The sequence below is a fragment of the Miniopterus schreibersii genome (genome assembly GCF_964146895.1).
Source record: "Miniopterus schreibersii genome assembly, chromosome: 5".
Classification (NCBI taxonomy): domain Eukaryota; kingdom Metazoa; phylum Chordata; class Mammalia; order Chiroptera; family Miniopteridae; genus Miniopterus; species Miniopterus schreibersii.
Window position 1 is genome coordinate 57074723 of NC_138106.1, and position 27224 is coordinate 57101946.

At 35.8% G+C, this 27224-nt stretch overlaps 1 pseudogene across 1 annotated transcript; it reads right to left on the reverse strand.

Annotated features, from left to right (window-relative positions):
• Positions 1-17979: 17979 nt before the first annotated feature.
• Positions 17980-20317, reverse strand: LOC308557475 (hypoxanthine-guanine phosphoribosyltransferase pseudogene; annotated as a pseudogene). The gene is made up of 3 exons: positions 20275-20317; positions 18313-18910; positions 17980-18078 (listed from the first exon to the last, which is right to left on the reverse strand). The product of its transcript is annotated as a hypoxanthine-guanine phosphoribosyltransferase pseudogene (transcript).
• Positions 20318-27224: the final 6907 nt, after the last annotated feature.

Sequence of the window (27224 nt, forward strand, 5' to 3'; positions counted from 1 at the left end):
TATGTATGATGATAAAATATTACTCTTGTGTTAAAAGAAAGCTTAAACTTTAAAGAAGCTCTTTAAAGTGTTCTATGGCAAAGAGTTACTTCAGCTCTTGGAGATTAACAATGCACATTAGTACTATTAAAGAAATAGTGCTATTAAAGAAATTTTACTTTGTTTAATCCTATATTTTTAAAAGTTATTGATGAAAACAAATTTATATAATGTTTTTATAAATTATTTTTATGAAAGTATTATTTTTATGCAGTGTGGGGCACCAATCTCAAGTTTACAGTCTGTCTAGCTTTGACACATGCAAATATCTATATAATCCCCACCTCCCTATCAAGACATAAAATAGTACATCACTTCAGAAAGTTCCCTCTTCCTGTCAGTCGATTTTTCCAAGTCCTGATGAATCCACAAATCTGTATTCTGCCATTGTACGTCATTCTTGCCTTTTTAAATATAAATGGAATCAGACTATACACTCTTCTGTATCTAGCTTCTTTAAGTCAGCATAGTGCTTTTGAGATTCAATCATTTTGTATATTTCAGTAGTTGAATCATTTCTAGTTCTTATAGTATATCATTGTATATTTCAATTTATCAATTCTCCTATTGATGAACACAGATAATTTCCAATTTTTTGGCTATTGTGGCTAAATCTGTTAGGAGAGTTTATGTACAAGTTTTCTTTTATGTACATGACTTCCTTTTATTAAAATTTCTCAATTTATCTTTATTGTTGAAAGTATTATAGACCTCCCTTTTATAAATTGGTAAGAGTGGATTTGGTGGGCCATAGGGTAAATGTAGGTTTAACTTTTTACAAAACCGCAAATTTGTTATCCAAATTAGTAGTACCATTTTACACTCCACAAAAGTATATGAGAATTTCTGACCATAAAGATTTTTTGTAAATTTTTTGGTCAAACACCAAGTAACACACTGCAGTATGTACTGTGAAATGCTAATGTAAATATAGAAGTGGGTGTGGTCAGAATAGATGAGAAAGATAGGAGCCCACTTTTTTAAGGTCTGATTCAGGTAAATTCAGCTGTATGTCTTGAGGTTGTTTCATTCACGATTCAAAGTTTTCTTAAGGTGTAACTGATCTCTGGTGGCTGAGAGATTTTAGGTGTATCTTCATGTTTTTAAAGAGTGTCCAGATAATTTCACTGCACAATGTTTTTTAAATTAAATTATAAAGGCTGTTGCAAAGTTTCTATTCAGTTTACTCCTGTATAGTAGAATTGGTAGTTATTCTGGAAATTCATATTTCACATTTATATTAAAATGACAGGTGCTAAGTGACAATAAGTAGCTGTATATTGAATGTAGGGAAATTTTCTTTTCAGTCTATAGACTGAAACTTCAGAGTATTCTTACAATGAAGCTTGAGTTTTGTAAACCTTATTTCATTCTGGACTATTTGCAGTTTTATTTGGCTAATAATATATCAGGCAGCTCTATCAAAGCATTTTAAAAACGTGCTTTATCACATGTTTAAGTCTTGTATGAGAGAATATCTCTTCACTCAGGGAGTAAGACATGGGTAGGCTGAGGAAGGGAAGGGTTCACTCATTTTGTTGTTGTTGTTGTTTAGCAGGAAGAATGAGAATATGATGATTTGCAACTACTGAGTCACTCATATCCACTTTACTTGACCCGCAAAATTTTCTAAACATTTTACGATATATTTTCCATTTATAGGTACGTATAATGGTAGACTAGAAAAAGGCCTTAAAAGCTTGCATTAGATGCTTACATTTCTTCTAAGCCATCTTTCCCAGTTGTTGTTTACCTTCAACAATGGATGTATTTGCTTTATTAGGCATAAAAGTCTATGGAACCTATATTTATAAAATGGAAACAAATTTTTTGTCATTCATATCTGTCATACTTCTTTTTGTATTTCAAGACAGAAAGGAACACGCAGAGAGTGCATGATCACATAAGTCTCATAAAGAAAGGGAGGCAGATTGATGCCTTTCCAAGTGGAAAGCAGAGATGAACACATCTGGAGAGTACCATGGTGTCTGCACTTAAACCCACAATGCCACAGCCACCAAAATGCCTTCTCCTCTGAGATTCCTTCGTGTGCCGTCATCAGCACAGTGTCGTTGAGCTCTCACTGCATTTATTGCTCATCGGTCACTGCCCCCCTCCAGTTCTCAGATACTGCATCCGAATAGTATTGCTACTGTTCTAGTTTGTTACTATTTTAATTTTTTATTGTGAAGAATTTTTTCCTTGAAGAGAATCAATGATTATTTTAAGAATCACGATTTTAATCTACTCTCACCAACCAAAACTAATAATATTCCAAATAAATACATTTTCTTTTTTAACTAAGTCTTATTTTAAAGAAAAGTGATATGAATGTCAGAGAGTAAGAGGTCATCTGACTCAGAATATATCCCAAAGTGTTTTTGATAATAAAATCAGAATTTCTCTTTCTCTAGATACAGCAACCACTCATTGCTAATATTATCATGAGCCTCTTATTATCGTGTAAAACAATTAGGTTACTTTGGAAGGGACAGAAGGATGAAGAAGAGATGAAAGCAAAGGCCAGAGGTTACAGGGAGCCATTGGATTCCAGCTGAGCTTTGCTTATGCGATGTGGACTAGGGTACACTGGAGTCCCTTGTGAGCATGTCATTGTGAAAGGCAGAAATCTAAGATGCCCCCTATGATTCTGAGCCCCTTGGTTCACATGCCTGTATAACTCCAGGGACTGTGACTATAATCCATTTCACTCTGGTAATGAGATTATGCAATAGGTAGAGTTTGCTTTAAGAAAGGGAGACTATACAGGTAGGGCTGGTCACAGAAGAGAAAGTGAGAGAAACACTCTGGTTGACCAGGGGAAAAACAAACCTCATTGTTATGAATGGCCTATGGAGGCCACATGGTAAGGAACTGGAGGCCACCTCTAGGGCTGAGAATGGTCCCCAGCTAATACCCGACAGGAAAATAGGGATCTTTGTCTTAGAACTGCAAGGATGTAAATTCTGCCAACAACCAGTGACCTTAGAAGGGGCTTTGAGTCCCAACTGGTAGCCCCAGATGTCTGACATCTTGATTTCAGTTCCATGAGACCCTAAGCAGAGAACTCAGCCACACCATGGCTAGACTTCTGATTCACAGAAACTGAAATAATAGATGTGTGTTGTCTAAAACTGCTAAGAGAAAAGTAATACAATAAGGCAATCCAGATGAAGTGATTTCTTAATCAAAACCTTTCTTTAAAGCAAAAAATCATGAGAAGTGATATAGGCATTTAAATTTTTAAGAAATACATGCATAAGTGTTTATTAACTTCCTGACTTTTGTGGGAAGACAAATGAATTCCACAATTAAAATTTCAATTGTCTTTTTATATAAACCACACTTACAATGGTTCCTCTATGTTTTCTAATTTTGTATTCCTTAAAAATCTCAAAAGCAGTTCAGTAATGTATAACTACCAAATCATTCTCAATACTGTGATTCTCCTCATCTCTGCCCCAATCTTTTCAGTTACCTTGATCACACCTATTTCCACAGCAATCATTTAATGAGTTACTTTTATTAAGTCTTTTGAAATCATTTAACTTAATTTTCATCAATTCAACAACATTTTTCTCTACTGTTATTTCAGCATTTGATATATCTAACTAAATTATTTGTTTTTAGTGACACATAGCATTGGCATAAACAGATTTGGGAGCAACACAGATGACTAGTGTACATTAACTTGATAGAAGTACCTACATACAGGCACCGTGATCTGTTGGCCACAGCGTTCAATGTGTTTGGGTCTCAGTAAGAAGACATTATAGAGGGAATGAAGAATATCACCTACTTATATTTGGCAAGTAAATAAAGTGGAGGTGGGTTAGTTTCATGAGTCATGAGGCAAGCTAATGTCTCTTTCCTCACCAAATGGCATGCAGGTAGAAGGAGAAACATCAGTGGAGATATTTTAGAACTGTGGAAATTGGCACTTTTCAGGGAGATCGATAAGATGATGTGTGTAAAGAGTAAAAGAATTGGGAAGTCAAGGAAAAAAAGGGGAAATGGATTAAAATATTTAATTGAAAGGTAAGAGAATCTCAAAATCAGTTTGGAATCCTTTTTTTTAATTGATGTGATAATTTAGTTGTTCACTGAAGCTTCAAATGGAGGCCAGGGTTCCAGGTCACACCTGTTGCATTGAGTGAGGTTCATAATTTATGTCTGCGACCTTTTGGGGCATGTTGCAGAGACACTGGTTCTACCAAAATAAAGCATAAGTATACTCTTCTTCCTTGACACACACACACACCACCCCAAAATCTTTTATCTGTGAGCTTCAAACATTTGTGTGGCCACCTGTTAGGCCAGCTGCAATGTCTTTACAATAATGCCCTTGCTAATAAAAGATGAACAAAATCGAGCCCAAACTCAGCTGTTTCACCATTTAAGTTTCACTATATTATTGTCTATTCCTATTTCTTCATTTATTAAAAAAATATGTTTTAAGCATCAACCACATGCTGTCCTCTATTCTTGGAAAAACAGTAAGAAACAAAGCAAATAAAACCTCATGGAGCTCAACTTCTAGTTTGCAGAAATAGGACAAAAAATTTAAAAATATGAATATATGATATGTCTGGGGACTAGGGAGTACCAAGGTGGAAATAAGTTATTTTATATAGCGTAGTCAGAAAGGGTCCTATCTGATGAAAGTGACATTTAAATAGGTAACTGAAAGAAGTGAGGGAACAAGCCATGGGAATAGCTTTGGAAAGAGCATTTTAGGCTAAAAGTTCATTGAGTGCAAAGGTCTTGAGCTAGGTTTATACTTTATGCATTTTAAATACCATAGCAAACATAAAATTTTGCGTTTAATATTCTTGTATGTGCATATGTTAATAAATATATTGAATATACTGAATAAAAATTTATTTTTCTAACCAATAGACTTTAATCACTAAGGTCCATTAGCAAAATTGAACAACAAAAATATCTACCCAAACTAAAGGAGACTAGAGTAGCTCAAAATCAACTAAACCAAGAGAATCTATCCACAGAAGAAAAAACATAAAATTGCTAGACATCCTGATATTTAAAAAATACTTAAGGAAGACAATTAGTGCCCAGCTGAGTGTGGCTCAGCAGATGAGCATCGACCTAGGATCCAAGAGATCGCGGGTCGATTCCCAGTCAGGGCACATGCCGGGGTTGCGGGCTCGATCCCTAGTCGGGGGCGTGCGGGAGGCAGCTGATCAATGACTCTCTCATCATTGATGTTTCTATCTTTCTCTCTCTCTCACTTTCTCTCTCTGAAATCAATAAAGATATATTTTTAAAAAAGAAGAAGACAATTAGTGGTGACATAATTTTCATTAAGTTAACAGGTTATGAAAGTTTCTTCTTTCACCAAGCTCCTCAGTCTCTGTAGGATCCATCATCACCAGGATTGACCTGCTTGAGTTAGGGTTGAGTGTATGCAAACTTTTTTTCTACTTCTTCAATCACATTCTTCCCTCAGTCACCTGTTTGCTCAAACACTCTAAATAGACAATGAATGTAATACTTATTACAGTGCCTGATGCCATATTGAATAACTTTTACAGATAAGGTAACAGGCACAGAGAGGTTAAATGAACTTCCAAAGGTCAGATTATAAGGTAATAAGCAGCAGAGCTAGGATACACAGCTGGGCAACTCCTTTTTTAAAAAAAATATTTTTTATTGATTTCAGAAATAGAGAAAAGGAGGAGAAAGAGAAACATCAATGATCAGAGAAAGTCATTGATCGGCTGCCTCCTGTATGCCCCCTATTGGGGATCGAACCCGCAACCTGGGCATGTGCCCTGACCTGGAATCGAACTACGACCTCCCTGTTCATAGGTCAACGCTCAGCCACTAAGGCACTCTGGCCAGGCAGCCAGGCAACTCTTAATCATTGCATTCAACATGCCTTAATGATTTCTACTCTAATTATGTGTGGCTACTTCTAAATTAAGAGAATTTGATCATGTGGGACCGAATTTTTACTTTAAGGTTAGAGACTGGAAGACATAGCCATTTAGCTCAGGGCACATTCATGTGTGAAGTTGGTGCCAGCAGCCAGCAGTCCTTTGGCAGATGTAGATCTTGGTTTTCTGTTAATAAATTATCTAAGTAAATGCAGAGGTAGATGCTCCTAAAATCATGTACTACTTGAAGCAATCCTTTTGCTGAAAATGGAGAGAAATGGGGACACTTGTATTTTCCAAGATTTAATGAAGAGAGGAAAATGGGAGTCTAAAAGTATCAATGACTAAGATGGCAGAAAATCCTAAAACCCTTGTAATGTACCCTCTCTCCAGCACTCAAACTGCCTCCACCTGTGCTATTGTTTCAGAGCTTTATCACAATGGAAAATTAAAAAGAACTCTAGTTAAAGCTTTTATTTTAAAGACTATGTTTGCAAACGCTTAGTTAAGGCTTACTATGTAACAAGCATTGTGCCAATTTTCTTATTTCATAAGCGACCAGCTAATGACACTTGGAAACTCAATGAATTGTTGTACTGCAGGTGAGAAGGGAATGTGCACATTTCTACCTGCAGGCAATACAGAAAGTGGGCTTTAATCATCAGCAAGCAGCACTGCACTTGCTAGCAGCAGCTCTACGGAAAGAAAACCCTCCCCAAGGCAGGTTTCTGTTGTCTGTCCTTCTTTCTCACTTGGTTTCTCCTTCATACCATTCTATACTATAAAAGTAAACAAAAAACAAGCATAAAAAACAAACAAAATCCCAAAGAAACTGTAACAATCTCTCTCATTCTGCCTTCTCAATTTGTAGATGAAGAAATTCACACACACACACACACACACACACACACACACACACACACACACACACACTGTTAAGTTGCTGGACTAAGGTCAGACATTTGGATTGGGGGAAAAAATTAAAACAAAAGAAAATCAAGTGTAGGCTATTGACTACATTAAGAAAAGTAGCACAATTTAATCGCTAGAATCCAAAACACAGTGAATAAATCACAGAAGTATAGAGTTCTACAGCTTACAAGTATCTCATATGTATCATTGAAAGTAAGTGACCAGCTCCAGACCTCAGGCTATCTCAGAGGGAAAGCCAGAAGCAAAGCCTCCATCGATGCACTTCCTTCAGCTTCTCAAATTCCACATCAGCCCAAATGTGTCCTGCTGCTCACCCTGACGCCCCCACGCTGGTGGTTTTTACATCTCATAATGTAGAACTCTTCAAAATCCTTTCCTCTTCTTATGAGGACAGCCAGCATGACAGGAATTGAGGGAATTTAATACGGAAGGCTGACAAGACAAGCAAAATCCCTACCCTCCAAGGTATAATATTTACACGAGTAACCCAACAACACACATATAAACGAATAAATAAGCAAGACCATTGAAAACTGTTATTACCATAAAGAAAATCATTGGGCAGTGAGACAGAGGTGAAAGTGAGGAAGCCACTTTGCACAGGTGGTCAGTAAAGATACCTTAGTCGCTGTGACATTGAGCAAAGAGGAAAGAATGGAAGTCAGGCAGATATGCCGAGAGCTAAGGGAGAAAACCTTTGGGCAGAGAGGCTGAGGGGACTGCTCTGCTTGAGTTGTCTCTATGAAGGTGGGGGAGCTCCCTGCAAATGCAAGGGCCAGGGCATGAAAGCTTGGGCACCTCCCAGGAACTGTAAGACTGAGCATAGCACACAGTCTGGGGAAGGAAAAGCCCTGGGCCTGAAGGAGGGGCAGAGGCCAGATGGGAACCAGCTCTAAGCATTCTGCAAAGGCATGAAAGGTCTGGAGGGATTTTGGACATTTAAATATTTTGTTTCTTTGTTCATTCTAAAGTAGATTTTGTTCTGCTGATTCAGAATTTAAAGGTATCAGGGAACTGATTTTTTTTAAAAAACTGCTTGGAGGAATCTTTTTCAAAAGGAATATAATCAAACTTCATATGTGATTAAGTTTGAAATAAACTTAACTAGTTCACATTTTTTAAAACATGTGAAATGTGGTGTTTGACTGCTTGTCTACAATAACATCCCTGTTCCCTACCCTCTGAAAACACCACCCAATTTAAACAAGAAGAGTACCTTTATGTGGGATCCTTTAAGTTCTGTGTCAATTTAGCCCTGTTGATTTGAGTTAATATGTATTTAATAAGTATTATTATCAAGCACATATCATGCATGAATATTAATGTGCAAACTCTGGAGAGCAAGAAACAAACACACTTTTAAAATTCTCTTTAAACCGACTTAAAATGGCCTTGAAACCCCTTCCTTGTTTATTCTTCTACTCTCTAGAAGGAAATTCTATTTTAATGTGTTTGGGCCCTTCCTTTAACAAGATGGCCCCAGAAACTGGGAAGATTATGTAACATCTGAAATATGGGCTGGGACTTTTGGCTCCACCTGCATTATGATGGCTGCTGCTATCCTCAGTTTCTTTAACTGACAAGCCTCCACTTCTGAGCTACTCATGGGTCGTGGACACCTTTGCATAGGCCATTGGCTCTGTCCAGGGTCCAGCCTGCCCGTGTGCAACATCCTTCCACCACTCTGGGGTCTTGCTTCTCCCTCAGGGCGTCACCACAGAGCAGATCTCCAGTGCCCACAGGTGGCAGGGTCCACTGACCTTTGTTTCTTCCTGATTTCTAGGAATCCTCTCTCTTTCATTTTCTACCCACAGTCTCTTCAATATGTTGGGCATTTACTGAACAAAAGAAGGGCTATTATCTGATTTCTCTCTTGTGAAATTATCTGAGGTAATGAATCTGTAGGCTTGGCCACCTGCTTGAATGGGAGGAGTGGAAATTAAGAAACTCCACACACACATTAATATCCTAATACTGTAGATTGTCCTGCTTATACCTGCTGGTTTTAGGGGTCAAGGTAAGTAATTCATTTAACGAGCATAAAGTGAGGATGAAAATTAATACTGGCTTCAGGTAAATCAAATTAGGTTAATGGGTGCTTTTTTTGCTGGTTTTAAAATTGACTCTAGGTCAAGCAGATAATCTCCTCTAGTTCACATTGCCCAGGAGAGAAGACGAAACAAAATAAATCCCCCAAGTCTAAATAAAGACAATCACAAGCTTTTAACTCAAAATCACGAGTGTAAATTTCTGAACAATCATAGTAAATTGCCTAGATTTGCCTCTTTCCTATCCAACTACATTTTTCTCTGCAATCAACTGATGCTCCCTGCCCGCTTCCATAGTTGAGTTCTGGATCATCTTGCTGAAAAACAGTGTCCTGCTTTGGTGGGAGATGCATTAAGAAGGCAAAGATTGCTAACGGTTTCCCCAACTATGGTTCTTTGGTGCCAATGCCAAGTAACTTCTCTTGCCTTCCTTTCCAGCTCCCGTGGCCCCCTGAATTCCCTCATTCTGGACTACCCAAGGTACCCTTTCATATTTGTGTGGTTTGATTTTAGGCTTGTCTGAAAGGCTCTGCTTTTGACTCCTCTGTGTTTCTGAGCTCTGCCCCCAAGCTCTGCTGCTAACAGGGCCTCCCCTCATTCTCTAACCCGGATTTCTACCTACACACATGACACAAAATGGACTTGAGCATTCGCTTTGACAAGGCTACGTTATCTCAGAAGCCCTAAATTCCTGTGGTTTCACAGAAAGATATTTTTTATGCAGAGTGCTCAGCACACACACTAAACATTAATAATAACACAAGAAGTACAGATTGCAAAAAAAAAAAATGATTATTTAGACAACTTAATGACTCAGATTTTTCTCTAAGACATATTTTCCATTTGCCTGGGCACTTGTCAACACATATTTAAAAAACAGTCTCGTTACTCACAGAAAAATAATTTGTTGAACTTTTTGATGATTACACATTTGATGGCTCTGGAACATTGTAAGCGATATAGAAAAGGAAGCACCTATAATTTTGTTAACAGTATGTCACTTTTGTTGCAATGTGGCTCTGGATATATTACTGCCACCTGCCCAGAAATCTCCTAGGAAGGCAAAGAATTTCCTGAAGGCTGGAATTTCTACTAAGCAACATCCTCTCATCAAGGCCACTTGTCTTATATGCCACACAATTGGTTACCTTAGAGAACAACAAAGAAACAACATCAAAATACCTCATCTGCATCCACATCCTTCATCTGCAAATCACAAGAACCTTGATTAATAATAAATAAGTGCCTTATAATAGTGTAGTGGAGATTGTAGAAATGATGACTCAGACATTTACCTAGCTAGCCTCTCCAAGCCTTGGTTTCTTGCTTGCTATAAATGATAAATATCTCTATGATGACTTACCTTGTAGGAATGTTGTGAAAACTCAATGGCATGATGGATATAAAATACATAATATTGTACTTGACAAAAAGTGAGTATCAACATTTTAATTAGTTTCTCTTATCTCAACTTTTTTGCTTGGGAATATATAATACATCAGCTATCACAAGGCTCCTTGTTAAGAACCAGAAATAAATGAATTTTAACTCAACACACAAAGGCTGGGACAGGAAAGTTGAATAAAAATATTGCAGACATAAATTTTTAACCTTTAGTTTTTTCATTGGCATGAAGTATATTCAGTCTCTATGATGTACCATTTTATGAATTTCAGCAGTTATGTATCTACCAATATTATTATGATACAGGACAGTTCCTGCATAATAAAATTACGCTTGTGCTGCCCCTTTGTAGTCAGTCTTCACCCCAATTTCAACCTTTGCAACTACTGATCTGTTCTCTATCCCAGTGGTTTTGGCCATTTCTGAATGTCTTATAAATGAAATCATACAAAATCAAATTTTTGGTCTGACAACTTTTACTTAGCAAAAAGCAACTGAGATTTATTCATGCTGTTGCATGCATCAGTAGTTGATTCCTTTTTATTGCATTGTATGGCTTTACCACAATTTTTCCATTCACTGGTTGAAGAATATTTGATTTATTTCCAGTTTTTGGTGATTTTTTAATAAAGCTGCTATAAACACTTACATACAGGTTTTTATGCGAACTTAAGTTTTTATGCCTTTGGGATAAAAACCTAGGAGTCTAATTGCTGGGTGATACAATAAGTGTACAATTAACTATAACAGAAACTGTCATACTATTTTCCAAAGTGGTTGCAATGCTTTATATTTTTACCAGCAAAGTGAAAACGTTCAGGTTGTTCTATATCTTTGATAGCACTTAGTATTGTCATGTTTCCCCCTCACACACATTTTAATAGGTATGCATGGTATCTGTTATAGTATTAACTTAAATTTTCCTAGTGACTAGCAATGCTATGCATCTTTTCATGTGCTTAGTTGCCATTTATTTATGTCCTTTGATAAAATATCTATTCAAATATTTTACCCATTTAAAAATTATGTTGTTTGTTATTTTATTGTTGAGTTTTGAGAAGTATTTACATATTCTTTTTAAAAAATTTATCTTTATTGTTGAAAGTATTACAGATCCCCCCCCCCCATTTATCCCCTCCACCCCACATCTGCCCCCTGCCCAGGCCTTCCCCACACTATTGTCTGTGTCCATGGGTTATACATATATGCATATAAGTTCTTTGATTAATCTTTCCCTACCCACTTCCCCACCCCCGCCTTCCCTCTGAGATTCATCAGTCTGTTCCACGCTTCTATGACTCTGGGTCTATTTTGTTTATTAGGTTCCACATATGAGTGAGATCATGTGATACTTGTCTTTCTCTGATTGACTTATTTTGCTTAGCATAATACTCTCCAGTTCCCTCCATGTTGTCTCAAAGTGTAAGAGATCCTTCTTTTTTACGGCTGCATAGTATTCCATGGTGTAAATGTGTCACAGCTTTTTAATCCACTCATCTACTGATGGGCACTTGGGCTGTTTCCAGATCTCAGCTATTGTAAATTGTGCTGCTATGAACATATGGGTGCATAAGTTCTTTCTGATTGGTGTTTTGGGTTTCTTTGGATATATTCTTAGAAGTGGGGTAACTGGATTCTTGATAAAACCTCTGCCAGATATGTAATTTACACACACATTCCTCTTGCCTGTGATTTGTCTTTTTATTTTCCTGGCAGTGTCTTTTGCAGAGCAGAAGTTTTTAATTTTGATACAATATAATCTATCTCGTTTTCCTTTATGTATAGAGCTTTTTTTGGTGTAGACTCCTATTAGTCTGTATTATCCAGAGTAACAGAACAAATAGGATATATATAGAGAGAAATATTTTTATTTTATCTTATATTTTTATTTATTTCAGAGAGAGGGAGAGAGAGATAGAAACATCAATGATGAGAGAGTCATTGGTCGGCTGCCTCCTGCGCGCCCCCTGCTGGGGGTGGATCCCGGAACCCAGGCATGTGCCCTGACCGGGAATGGAATCTTGATCTCCTGGATCATAGGTCAATGCACAACTGCTGAGTCACACTGCCTGGCAAGAAAGATTTATTTTTTAAAGAATTTGATCATGCAATTAGGGAGACTGGCAAGTCCAAAGTTTGCAAAGTGTGCTGTCAGGCTGTAGACCCAAGAGGAGTGGTTCGAGTCCAAACGCCATCTGCTGGCAGAATTCCCCCTTGCTCAGGGGAGGTCAGTCTTTTGTTCCATGCAGGCCTTCATCCTATTGGACAAGACCCATTCACATTATGGAGGGCAATTTGCTTTACTCAAAGTCAACCAATTTAAATGTTAATCTCATCCAAAAATATCATCACAAAAACTTCTAGAAGGATGCTTGACCAAATATCTGGACACGGTGGTCCAGACAAGTTGACCATAATATTAATCATGCTAAGTACCTAAGGACTCTGCCAAACTAAATGAGACAACATTTGGATATATACACACACATCCACACACATAAACTCTAGTGGTTCTCTTTATTCTCTGGAAAACTCTAACACAGAAGTACGTGTAATACAATGATAAAACGACTCATAGGAGTGATAAGAAACAAGACCACAATGTCCTCTGGTAGGAAGGGAGGAGCATATATTCAGGAAGGAAAGCACTATGGGTTTCAAATCTATTGATAATTTATTCTTCAGCCATGTGGTTGGTACGTAGACATTTGTTGTGTTATCCTATTTTATGTCTAATTTTAACATTACTTATTTATTTTTTATTTTTAAATACATCTTTATTGATTTCAGAGAGAGGAAGGGAGAAGGAGAGAGAGAGATAGAAACATCAATGATGAGAGAGTCATTGATCCGCTGCAGCCCGCAACCTGGGCATGTGCCCTGAGCGGGAATCGAACCCCGATCTCCTGGATCCTAGGTCAACGCTCAAATGCTGAGCCATGCCTGGTTGGGCATAAATTTAATATAATTTAGAATATAAAGTCAAACAAAAGACACAGAGAATAATTGTGGAAAAACTTTTGGGTATCTGAAAAGAAAATTTCTCAAGGGAATTTTAAGATAAATTTAGATTCACAATAGATATTTAATGAAAGCATTTAGTATCAATAGTAATGACCTAGAATATCAAATATTTCATTTTACCATGATGAGGTAAGGTGACTCAGTACGAGAATTTTCTGTGATGCTTGCCCTGTCACTATATTCTCTCAGGGAAGGACACCATTATCAATACACATCACATCTGTCTAAACTGCTAATGGCCAAGAGCTCGCAATTCTGCTGACCACCTAATTATCAGCTTTCTGTTACTTTGTCCAGTGGTGCTTAGAGTGGCAGAATAGTGCTTTGCTTGTGTGCATAAAATCCAAGACTATCTCTAGCCAAAAAATGAGCCAGAACTACTGCTTTAAATTCCAAATCAATTACACTTTCTAACTATTGATTCTGTGATTGATGCGAATGTCTTCCTCTATACTGGCCTGAAAGGTATGGCGTTTTCAAATCCATATCAGTTTGTTTGGAATATATTCACTACAGGAAAAGAATTTATAATGAAAACTGAAATTAGTTCGCAAGTTTTTTATGTTTTTCATGTCCTTCCACTGTCTCCTTTACTCTTTAGGGAAAGTTTGAATAGAAACTAATACAGGTAGGTTGGGAGACTGGCATCTGCTTATATTTGGAACATCCACATTACAATTTGCTTGAATGATATTTCCAGGGGTAAAAAGTGTTCATTGTTGATTCTTTTAGATTTCTAGTTACTTATTCCCAAGTGGAAGTATATGCTTTTCTGTTGACCATCTCAAAAGTTGAGGAGTTGTCTATAATAAACTTGATATTTGAGTTCTTGTTTTGATGTTCAAAATAAAATACCAGTATTAGCATGTATTTATTGAACACTGTACACCTAAGTACTGCCCCACAATTTCTGTGCCTATATTTGGGCTTCTTGCTTTTGTGTTTTGTTTTGTTTTTAATTATCTTATTAGCACCATGTAAAGGTGTATAAGCTCACAACACACTGTAAAAATAAAATATTTCAAGGTAGTTTAAAGTGAGAAAAATATGCTCAAAAGGTTTGTTATCAATACAACAAGGATGGTACCAAGATGGCAAACTAAAAAGTTAAACCTATATGTTGTGTTTATTTGCAGTTAGTAAAATTGTTAGTATGGAACAAATAACCTTTATGTTCCAAATTGCATCAGTAATTGACAAAAATGTATTTTTGATGCACATTTCAATAATGCAGCAATGCTAACCTTACCTTTATATAAACAAGTTAGGTTTAAAAACTTATCAATTGACACCCCATATACATTAATATTCTGAAGCTCACTGGTAGATTTCTGACTAAAGATGAATCCTGGGTGAGGTCATTCACACCACAGTATAAAAACACTTCTATGAGTAGCCATTCTCAAATATACCAGTAATTTCTTCTGTTTCTAGTTTTGTTTTGTTTTTCCTTTCCTTTAACATGGCTACTCCTGGTTTCTCAATTAGTCAGTAGGTAGTGATCTAACAGTTTCATTCAAGGAAAGAGCAATATGAGTCTTAGCAAATTTAAATAATCATTTCTCTTCAGATGACTTAACTGTCTCTTTTTTTTTAGAAGCAGATCTCTTTAGTAAAAATGTATATTAATAATACTAAACTATATTTGCATAATAGTAGAAATTTTCAACATGATAAAGATGTATATAGAATGCTCTTACAAACAGCTTAAAATTTAGTAGAGAAATGTAGGGTCTGCCATGATGAACAAAAGCAAGGGTTAAACTAAAAGTAATAGTAAAAACTTGGAGAAATAAAACAATCTGAATTGGGTGGTGGATGGGAGGGGTAATAAGAAGTGGGAAACTGGGTGAAAAAGAAGAAGGGATTAAGAAGTACAAATTGGTAGTTACAAAATAGTCATGGGAATGTAGTCAATAATATTGTAATAACTATGGATGGTGCCAGGTGGGTATTTGAAATATCAAAGAAACACTTTGTAAGGTATATGATTGTCTAACCACTATGATGTACACCTGAAACAATTACAAAATAATATTAAATGTAAACTATAATTGAAAAATTTTAAATGGCTTCACAGATGACTGTCTTAAATATTTTTGCATCAATATAAAATAATTTTACATTAATATAAGATGTAAGATTTTTATATTACACCTTAACATATAATAACATTAACCTAAGCTATGGCTTGACATAAAGCATTATTTATTTTGTTATTTCCAATTGTAATAGTCTTCAGGGTGCACAGTGTTTAAATGTATTTCTGCACTTTGCAATGAACTTCTGGAATAGAGACACATTTGCATTTATTGCCTAAATAGAAGGGGCACATACAGAAGCTGGAAATTATTTTAAAAATGAGAATGGATTGAACAATTTCTCTTAAAGTCACAGGGAAAAATTTAGATTTTGGATAGCGTTGTCCTAGGCTACTGATCTAACTAGAAAAATTTTTTTAAATTTGTCTTTATGGTTGAAAGTATTACTACAGATGTCCCCTTTTCCCCCCCACTAATCCCCTCTACCCCACAGCCACCCCACCCCCAGGCCTTCCCCATACCAATGTCTGTGTCCATGGGTTATGCATTTATGCATATAAGTAATCTTTCCCTACCCACTCCCCCACCCCCGCCTTCCCTCTGAGATTCCTCAGTCTGTTCCATGCTTAGAAAGTTATTTTAATTAGAAGTTTTGATTAGTTTAGTTAGTCTTCTAGGTATCTTACAGCAATACTTAACTTTTTTCCTAATGTGTTAAAATAAATAGATTTTACCCTTGTTTTCATTTGTAAGTCAATCAAGACTGGAAATTATAGATGTATTTTTCTTAAATAAATACATATGTAATCATTGTATAAGACTCAGACTATATAAAAAGGAAATCAAAAACTACCCATGATTTCACTGCCCCAAGATAATGATTACTAACATTGTGTTGAATAGCCTTCCAGTCAGTTTTTCTATAGACATGTGTAGCCACACAGATTTACCCACATTGAGACACATCCACATACACAAGTGAAATACTATTAATATACACACTGCTCTGTTAAATGACTTTTTTTATCTAAAATATATTATGGACATCTTTTGGGCTCAAATTGCTCATTAGAGATGTTTACTCAGTATAATTTATTTTAGCAATGGTTTCTTTGATAATTTACAGCTTTCTAGAGATTTTTAGAAAACATTTTCTTCCACAATACTGTAGAATTAATCAACTAAATTTTCCTCTAATAGTTTCATGGATTTATTTTTATATTTAACTAGTTAATTGCATCTGGAGATTTATAACAGTTCAACTTTTGGACTTTTGCCCCCAATATTCATCACAAAATAATATACCAAATAACCACTGATTCAAAATACTGAAGTCTTAAAAATACTCTATTTTGGTATTCTCTATTCTATCGCATTGAAATGCTTGTGTTGTCAACAGAGTCACAGTATTTTATACACTGCAAATTTATAATATACCTTCATATCTGAAAGAACAACTCTTTCTGCAATAATTTAAAATGTTCTCAATTTTTTTATTAACTGTTAAAAGTTTATAATTCTAGGTATTCTTTAGGATTGTATTGAAGAATTTAAATAACAATGAGAATGTATATGCTTTTTTATCCTGTTGTTACTAAGTTAAAGCATTTTTTTCCAAATGTATTTGCACTTGTTTTCTAAATTGCTTAGTACCTACTGAGATGATTTTGAACTCAGTAATGTGAACACTTGTCAATATGAAACACTTGTCAATATGAAAACATATGAATAAAATGTTAAACTTTAAACTATCTTCATATTCAAGGAGAAAGCTCTATTTGGTCAGGATATATTGTTATTTTTAATGCCACACTGCTTGCTGACATTTCATTTAGGATTTTGCTTCTCTATTCATATGTGAGATTGGTCTGTTCCTGGTGTGATATTAATTAATAGTATCTTGGTACAAAAAATTGGGAAGCTCTTGTATTTTAATGTATGCTCTCAAACTCACTGCTAAATTTTCTTCTTTTTTTTTAATGTTCATCTGGAATTTATTGATTTGTATTTAAAATAAAGTATTGATGAAGATTCACCTAAAATAATCTGAACAAGAGGGAAAATACAGTTAGTAATACTGAAACACTACTTATATAATTCTGGGACATATGGTTTATCTGATATAACAATATCTCTTAGATGCTGTCATTGATACAGAACCTGACTGCTTTTTACTTTTCTAAACATACAGTGGTATAATGAACAATATTCCATTGCTTCTGTACCTTCCTGAATATATAAAACTTAAAATACCAATTAAAAACTAGTATATCTTCTCTTTAAATGTTTCTTACAGATACAATTTCAATATTTTCATTCAGTAGTGGTATGGTTTAAGAGATTTTCTCATTCACAAGTCAAATAACAATCCACCCAAAGGGAACCTATAGTCTTTAGGCTCATAGTGTAAATAAAGAGTTCAGGAATGCAGCAACTGACATTTCTAAAATACAAAACAGATAAAAATCTTAGAAGATAGATGCAATAAGCTCTACTAAGCAGCTGGCTACAGAACTAGAACATTTGGTAACTTTACTGATGACTTCAATAGAACTCCAGATGTTTCCAAACTCAACTTGAACTCTCATCTTAGGCTTGGAATTTTGCTTTTCCAGTGTCACTAATCACACAAACATGGCTCAAATCCCTGAAGTATTCATTATAGTCAAGGGCATATCCTACAACAAACTTGCCTGGAATTTCTTTCTTTTTTTTTAAATTTAATTTTTGTTTAAAATATTACTGATGTCCCTTTTTCTCCCCAGTGACCCATTCCACCCCATCCCATCCCCCTCCCCAGTCCCTCTCCCCACCATTGTCCATGTCCTTGGGTTGTGCATATATGCATATAAATTCTTTGGTTACTCTCTCCCCCTCCACCCACCTGCCCTCCTCCATCCCTCTGACATCTGTCAGTCTGATCTTGTCTGGAATTTCAAATCCAACAAAGTCTGTTCTATATCCAGCACTTTGAGGGGTCCTAATTTTTACCAGCAAGCTTGCGACCTTGACCATCTTCGGATTATGCTGCTTGACCCAGGAAAGCAAGGTTTGCATTGTTTTGCCAGTAACTTCCACAATCAAGACATTCTTTCCAGTTAAAGCTGAGAGATCATCTCCACCAATTACTTTGATGTCCCCTGTTGATTGGTCATTACAGTAGCTCTTCAGTCTGATAAAATCTACAGTCATAGGAATGGATCTATCACTATACCTGTTCAGCGCTTTGATGCAATCCAGCAGGTGACAAAGAATTTATAGCCCTCCCCCACCACCCCCCCTTGAGCTCGCAGGGCTGCAATGGGCTGGCCTCCCATCTCCTTCAGCACATCTCCAGCAAGGCGTTCTGTCCTTCCATAATGAGGCATAAACACCTTTTCCAAATCCTCAGCGTAATGAGTAGGTATACAAAATAAATCTAGGTCATAACCTGGTTCATCACCACTTATCACCATGCTGGCCCTGCGAGTCGCCCTAACGCCCTGGGCCAGCGAGGGGCGCAGGGCAGCCTGAGAGTCTCCTGCAGACTTCCCACAGGTTCAAGCTCAAGAAAAAGATATTCTGAAGCAGTAAATTATGGGAGGGTAGTGGATCCAGTTGGGTTGGTTGGTTTACCTAGCTCCAAACTCTAGCTAATCCAACTTCTGCTGCTGCAGAAGCTGTAAAGTTAAAACTACAAACCAAAATAGCCCAAATCTCCTCAAAGTAAAAGAAAACTAATAAAGCTTTCATTTTGTCTTTCAGAAGAGAGGCTTTCAAAAGAAGGAAATAAATCTGTATTATTTTCACTGGGGTTTATATTTTGTGAAAGTTACATTAAGTGAGCAGGAAAAAAAAATAGGTCTGGATTTTAAGTGGTGCTTAAAGAAATCACCCTGTGTTGTAAACTCTGCTTTCCTTTCTTTTCATTTACATGAGACCCAGATTTGAATGGGGAAGTATGATTCAAACTGTGAGCGATGTTTTAAAATTTAAACAGTGTTACTTGGCAAATAATGAAAGTTAAAAGTGTGCTTCTCTAAAGCTTTAAACAAGGCCAGCCTCGGGCTTGCAGCTCTTTCCGAAATACTGGTTTCGAAACAGGACAGAAGGTGACTGAGAAGAAAAGTGTGGATTTTGCAGTCAGACAGGCCTGGATGTGAATCCCAGTTCTGCTACTTACTGACTTTGCAACATCTGGTAAAAATTGCTTAACCCTCCTTAAACACAGTTCTCTACCTGCAAATAAGAAAGCATAGCATGTAACCAGGAGGTTGCTGTACAGGCACAAAAAGATGATGTACGTGAAAACTCCTTTCACAGTGTCAGGTGCGCACTGTGCACTGACTGAATAAATATTAGGACCGTTCCTTCCCAACTGGATTTAAAATATGAAACTTTACCCAGTTAGAAATACAGATTTAGCTTACATTTTTTTCTTTTCATTTGATCCACTACATTTCCTTAATAAACCATTAAGTGATATAAATTATTTACATATTTGAAGAAATAGGTTTATCGGTGTTTCACAAAAACAATAAAACACAAAAAAACCACCTCTGTATGTGGAGGGGAGCATTGGGGAAAGCAGTCTGCTAGAGAGAGCCTGGTTCCTTGTCATGTAAGAGGGTTGGGAGGTGGACATCGCTGCCTTGTTCCTGATCTTAAGGGAAATGTTTTTTAGTATTTCCCCCACTGACTATAATGTTTGCTGTGGGTTTGTCATACATGGCCTTTATTATGATGAGGTATGTTCCCTCTATTCCCACTTTGTTGAGAGTTTTTATCATAAATGGGTTAAATCAAATACTTTTTCTGCATCTATTCATATAATCATGTGATTTTTACCTTTCATTTTGTTTATGTGGTGTATCACGTTAACTGATTTATAAATATTGTGCTAACCTTGCATTCGAGGAATAAATCCCACGTATTTGTGTCCTAACATGTGGTCTATCCTAGAAAACGTTCTACGTGCACTTGCAAAGAATGTGTATTCTGCTGTTTTGTGGTAAAATGCTGTGAAAATATCAATTAAATCCACCTGATCTCATGTGTCATTTAAGGCTGCTGTTTCCTTATTGATTTTTTGTCTGGAAGATCTATCCACTGCTGTCAATGTGGTGTTAAAATTCCCTAGTGTGAATGTATTATTGTTAATCTCTCCCTTTATATCCAGGAAGATTTGCTTCACATATTTAGGTGCTCCTATGTTGGGTGCATAATTGTTTACAAGGGCTATATCCTCTTGTTTGATTGATCCCTTTATCATTATGTAATGCCTTGCTTTATCTCTATTATAGCCTTTGCTTTAAAGTCTATTTTGTCTGATATAAGTATTGCTACCCTAGCTTCTGTTTGTTTGTTTCCATTTGCCTGACATATCTTTTTCTACCCCTTTACTTTCAGTATATGTGTATCCTTCATGCTGAGGTGGTTCTCCTGCAGACAGCATATATATAAGTCTTATTTTCTTTTCCACTCAGCTACTCTATGCTTTTTGATTGGACCATTTAATTCACTTATATTTTAGGTGAGACTATTGGTAGTTAAGCATTTATTGCCATTTTATATCTTATAACTATGCTTGTATTTTTTTCCCTGTTTCTTCTGAAAAAAGACACTAAAATTTATTATAATACTGGTTTGGTGGTAATGCATTGCTTTAGTTTTCTTTCTTGTCTATGAAGCTCTTTATTTCACCTTCAATTTTAAATGATAACTTTGCTGGGTAGAGTAGTCTTGGTTGAAGATTCTTGCTTTTCATTATTTTAAAAAATTCTTGCCAATTCCTTCTGTCCTGAAATGTTTCTGTTACTATCAACTGAAAGTCTTATGGGCACTCCCTTGTATGTGACTGTCTGCTTTTATCACTATTATTTAACATGGCACTGGAAATCCTAGACACAGCAATTAGATAAAAGGAAAAAAATTAAAAGCATCCAAATAGGAAAGGAAGAAGTAAAACTTTCATTATTTGAGAAGTACTATGACTAAGTACTGGATATAGAGAACCCTCAAGATGCCATGAAAAAATTACTAGAATAGAAACATGAATTCAGTTAAGTAGGAGAATAGAAAATTAATATTCATTAATCAGTTACATTTTTATATGCCAAAAATGAACTATCAGAAATGGAAACTAAGAAAAAAATCCCATTTACAAGTGAAACAAAAAAATACAATATCCAGGAATAAATTTAACCAAGGAGGTAAAACAGTTGTTCTTGGAAAATTATAAGACACTGAAGAAAGAAACTGGAGAAGATGCAAATAAATGAAAGCATATATTGTGTTCATAGATGGGAAAAATTAACATCATTAAAATGTACATATGACTCAAAGCAACCTATATATTCAACTCAATGCCCGTCAAAATACCAATGGCTTATTTGCAGAAGAACTAGAAGAAATAATCCAAAAATTTATATGAAACAACACACACACACAAATTAATAGTCATAGCCATTTTGAGAAAGAACAAAGTTGGCAGAATTATGTTACCCGATATCAAACTATACTACAAGGCCATAGTAATCAAAACAGCATGGTATTAGTATAAAAACAGACATATAGATTAATGGAACAGAGTAGAGAGTCCAGAAATAAACCCATGTCTATCTGGTCAATTAATATTTCACAAATAAGGAAAGAACATACAATGGGGTAAAGACAGTCTATTCAATAAATAGTGCTGGGAAAATTGGACAGATATTAGCAAAAAAAATTGAAACTGTACCACCAACCTACACCATATACAAAAATAAACTCAAAATGGATTAAAGACTTATATGTAAGATTCAAAATCATAAAATTCCTAGAAGAAATAACAGGCAGGAAAATCTCTGACATTTCCCTTAGCAATATTTTCTTCTGATATATATCCTTGGGCAAGGGAAACAAAAGAAAAAAAATAAATAAATGGGACTACATCAAACTAAAAAGATTTTGCACAGCAAAGGAAACCATCAACAAGATGAAAGGAAAGCCCTCTGAATGGAAGAATATATTCACCAATGATACACCTGATAAGAGGTTAATCTCCAAAATTTATAAAGAACTTATAAAATAAAATACTAAAACAAGAAATCCAATTAAAAAATGGGCAAAAGACCTGAATAGACACTTTTCCAAAGAGGACATATACATGGCCATTAGACATATGAAAAGATGCTCAACATCATTAATCATTAGACAAATGAAAATTAAAACCACAATGAAATATCTCCTCATACCTGTCAGGATGGCTATCAATAAACCAACAAACAATAAATGTTGGCAAGGATGTACAGTAAAGGGAACCCTTGTGCATTGTTGGTGGGAACGCAGATTTGTGTAGTCACTGTGGAAATCAGTTTGGAGTTTCCTCAAAAGATTAAAATTGGAATTGTTTTTTGCCCAGCAATTCCACTTCTGGGTATATGACTGAAGAAATCTGAAAAACTGATTTGAAAGAATATATGCACCCTTATGTTCATTGCTGCATTATTTATAATAGGCAAGATTTGGAAGCAGCCCAAGTGCCCACCAGTAGATGGGTGGATAAAAAAGCTGTGGTACATTTTCACAATGGAATACTACACAGCTGTAAAAAAGGGGAAAAACCTTATCTTTTGCAACCTGGATGGACCTGGAGAGTATTTTGCTCATTTATTTAAGTCAGTCAGAGAAAGACAAATACTATATGATTTCACTTATATGTGGAATCTAAAGAACAAAATTATAAATTAAAAAACAAAATTGAAATAGACTCATAAACACAGTGAGTAAAATGGGAATTGCTAGATAGGCAGGGGCTTGGGGTCTGAGTGAAAGAGGTGAAGAGACTAAGAAGCACAAATCGATAGTTATAAAATAGTCATGGAGATGTAAATACAGCACAGGAAATATAGTCAATAATATTGCAATAACTATGAATGGTACCAGTTGGGGTACTGGAAATATCAAGGGGAACACTATGTAAAGTCTATGATTTTCTAACCACTAAGCTGTACATCTGAAACCAATGAAAAATAAAATTAAAAAAGAAAATACTGTGGAGGGAACAGGATTGCTGGGATATTAACAGTAGATAGAAAAAGACTAATAATCAAATAAGAGAATTTCAGAAAAAGGAAGATGAATTTTACCTACTTCAGAAATTTCATGAAAAGTTACTTATTTTATGAAATGAATTCTTCATTTGACCATTATACAGTTGAGTAGAGAACAGAATAGTTTAGAAAAATAAATTTTTTCAAATCTGCCAAATGAAAGTGCTGAGCACTTAGGAGATTCTCAGTGAAACTCACGAAGTAATTATCATTGTTCAAATAGCTTTGGGCCAAAAGAATATAAACGTGAGTTTTAATTTTTTTCTCTCAGAAATCTTTATAATGATTTCTTACAGTATAGGCCAGTATGCTTCTGGTCAGTTTTATAAAAAAACTGAGGAATGTAGAAACTAATTTATTTGCCCAGTGTGAAGAAGGAAGTTGATAATGAAGAGAGAATTCAAATCTAGGTCTTTATATTTCACTTCACCTTATGGCCCTTGAAAATAACCTTTAAAATTGTGCTCAAACAGTGAAATTTTTCAAATGGTTTTATTAAAAGACACTGTGACTTAAAATAATCTATGTGTCCATTTAAGACATATTCGAGTCTTACAATCCAACTCCTTAGATTATAACAATGAATCTTTAAAACCACATTAAGTATAATAACCATCTTTGATGGCTCTTAAAGTGGGAAGTAAAATTTTCCTACTGCTGAGATATCATCAAGTGGTTTCAAAATAAAATTATAACATTTTAAACCATAAGGGTTATTAGGGATTATTAATTCCAGCACCTTTTTTCATAGATGAGGAAACTGAGGCCCACAAATAGTAGTTGACTGGGTCAAGGACATACAACTAGCATGTTCACAGCCAAGACCCGCCCACTTGTCTTCTGACTCTCAGACCCCTGTTTTTTTTCTATAACAATACCTCTGCTTTCCTAACCTCAGTCTTTTGATGGGTTGAAAAATATAAATCATATATACATGTGTGTGTGTATAGTTTTACATACATAATATATACACACATACATATTGTTATAGTGAAATAAGTTCTGGTTTTGGTAGTTAAGTGCATTGAGCAGGGAATTAATCAACATCAATCAGTTCTCTTATTGATTTAAAGGGAATGCATTCTCAGTCTGGTTCCCTAATGAAGATCACAGTAGATATTATGCATGAATACTCTTTGTAAATTCTAAATTGTCAAGCAAACGTAAAGGGTTATGATGTCCTCAGAGAGTGAGTGCCAGAGTAGTGAGAGGAGTAAAATGGAGTTTGCATTTCTAACTGAGGTGGAGGGGATGTTCTTTAGGCTCATTTTGCCCTGCTCACTGGAGCAATAGGTTGTCTATTTTATTAGTCAAAGTAATTAATACTAAGCAACTATGATTTTTTTTTAGAAAACGCCTTTAAAAATCTCAGTGGTACAGGACGAAGTTTATTTCTCTTCTTACAAAATGTGATGGAAGTTGATGGGAGTGTTTTGACTTAGAAAATATAATTTTAAAATGAAGCTGAATCACTTGTACTTATTGGTCAATTTTGCTGGCTGTTCTCCTTTTCAAATCTCTGGATAAAAATAATGGTCACATAGTATAGTTTAAGTTTATAGAGTCAAACTTACTTTGGGTTAGAGGAGTTTAAAGTGTTTCTAAATCTAGCAATGTAAAAGTTACAAATTATTGAAGGTTCTCCACTTGGAAAATAAATCGCTCAAGGAGTTCAACTGAATAAAGAAGATTCAGTTGGCACTGCATAAATAGCCAACATGAATCACTAGTAATTACAGCTAATGTAAAGCAGCACTAAGTATCAGGCTATTTAGACCATTTACACTCACAAATTTCCAGTCGGAATTGATATATGCTGAGAAAGTAGGAACTAGTATTACAAAGCCAAAAAGGCCACTGAAGACACCACAGGAGAGAAGCAAGGGCATGAGTGTCTTTGCAGGAAGGAGAAGCACTCCCTCTGTCTCCCCAGAAAATACCCAGTGTACGTGAGAATTTGGGTAAGAAAGTGAGTCTAGTATGAAGTTTGGTAAAAACCATGTCTTGACAGAGAGGAGATAAAAGGCAATTAAAATGAAGACAAAGATGTACAAAGCACAAAATTTTAACATTCTTCAGATGATTGGCCACCGTGGATTATTAGGTTATTAATTAATTCAACATAGATAAATGCATTGAGAATCTCCAAAAGTCCATTGAGATTTTTCAAAGTTTTCTCAATCCATCTTCATTAACCTACTGTATGTAGTCCCAGCTCTATTCCATGTCTATAAGCATTATAAATTCTAGCAGATTATAGACTAATTTGCATAGTGCTGATGTACTTATACTTAATGACTTGAGGTGTATTTTACCAGTAAATTGTCTTAAACCTGTTTAATTAAGAATTACACATGCAAATAAAATATAAGTGCAGAAAAACAGTACTAGTTTCCATAAAAATTCTTTGAACTCTTTGAGATGGTTTAAGTAAAGCTGAGCTGCTAAGGCACTGCTGTCAAATCAGGTGTAATAAAACAACTGTTAAAGATTGGTATCTGCTTCTAGGAGACCTGTAGTGGTAAAATAAATAAATATATATATATGGCAAGATGGGATGTAAGAATTTCTCACCTGTTGTCCAGGTGGCAAAGGAGGACCACATCTTGAGTACAAAGTGGGGCACAGTTAGTCTCTAACCCAAGGGGATGACCAGTTGCTAAAGATTTCACAGTGGTGATTAGAAAAATGTGCCAGTAGAGGAGATCACTATTGCCAGTGGGATGAGTCAGGCCTTTCAAAGATATGGGGAGTATTTTTTTTTTTTAATATATCTTTATTGATTTCAGAGAGAGGAAAGGAGAGGGAGAGAGAGAGACAGAAACATCAATGATGAGAGAGTCATTGATTGAGCCCGCAACCCGGGCATGTGCCCTGCACTGGGAATCGAACCCCGATCGCCTGGATCCCAGGTCGATGCTCAGCCACTGAGCCACGCCCGGCCAGGCTGGGGAGTCTTTACTCTACCCATTTTAGAGTCTCTGGCTGCAGGGTATAGGGGGATGTCCATAAATCAGATTGGCAAAAGACAGATTAACAAGAACAAAGCAAGCAGAAGTTGACTGACATGTGCATTTGCAGGCACTTAGACCACACAGTGATGAGTAACACAAAGAGGTGGTTAGAACTTGGGTTTCTATATCACCCTAGGCTAAAGAAAGGAAAATGAATTTTGGGCTTCTGGGCAGATGAGGCAAGTTTTGGAAAGATGACCAGGAAAAGTGTGGTAAACAGGGTTGTTTAGTAAGGTTTACTTTAGGTGGGTGCCTTCTCCATTGATAAGACTGTTAAAAGTCCTCCTCATCCCGGTATGGGAGGAAGGAGATACCTTTCTATATGGAAATTTCATTTATAAATGTAAATTTCCTTTACCAACAGAAGGCTGGCACTATGTTTTTAAAACTTTTCCTGCATCTGCTAGTTCTTGGTGGCCTTTATTTAAAAATACTCTATATGTTAAAAAACTATATTTTAATATTTTAATGTGGTAAAATCTGGTTCCCTTCAGAAGGGAGCCAGGTTTACAAGCACAATGAAATTGGCTGTTTATTATTAAGTTGTACTGTTGCCAGGCCCATGGGATAATGAAGAATTGAGGGCTGTCAACAAAAATCCAAGGTTAAAGGCTTCTTTGAGTGACAAAAGCCCCTTATTTCCTCTAGTGAAAGAGCAGGACACAGCTGAGAAACTCACGATCTAATAGCTGGTGTTGCAGAATTTAGTTAATGCTTCACTAAGCACGATTGTCATGCCAAGGCAGGT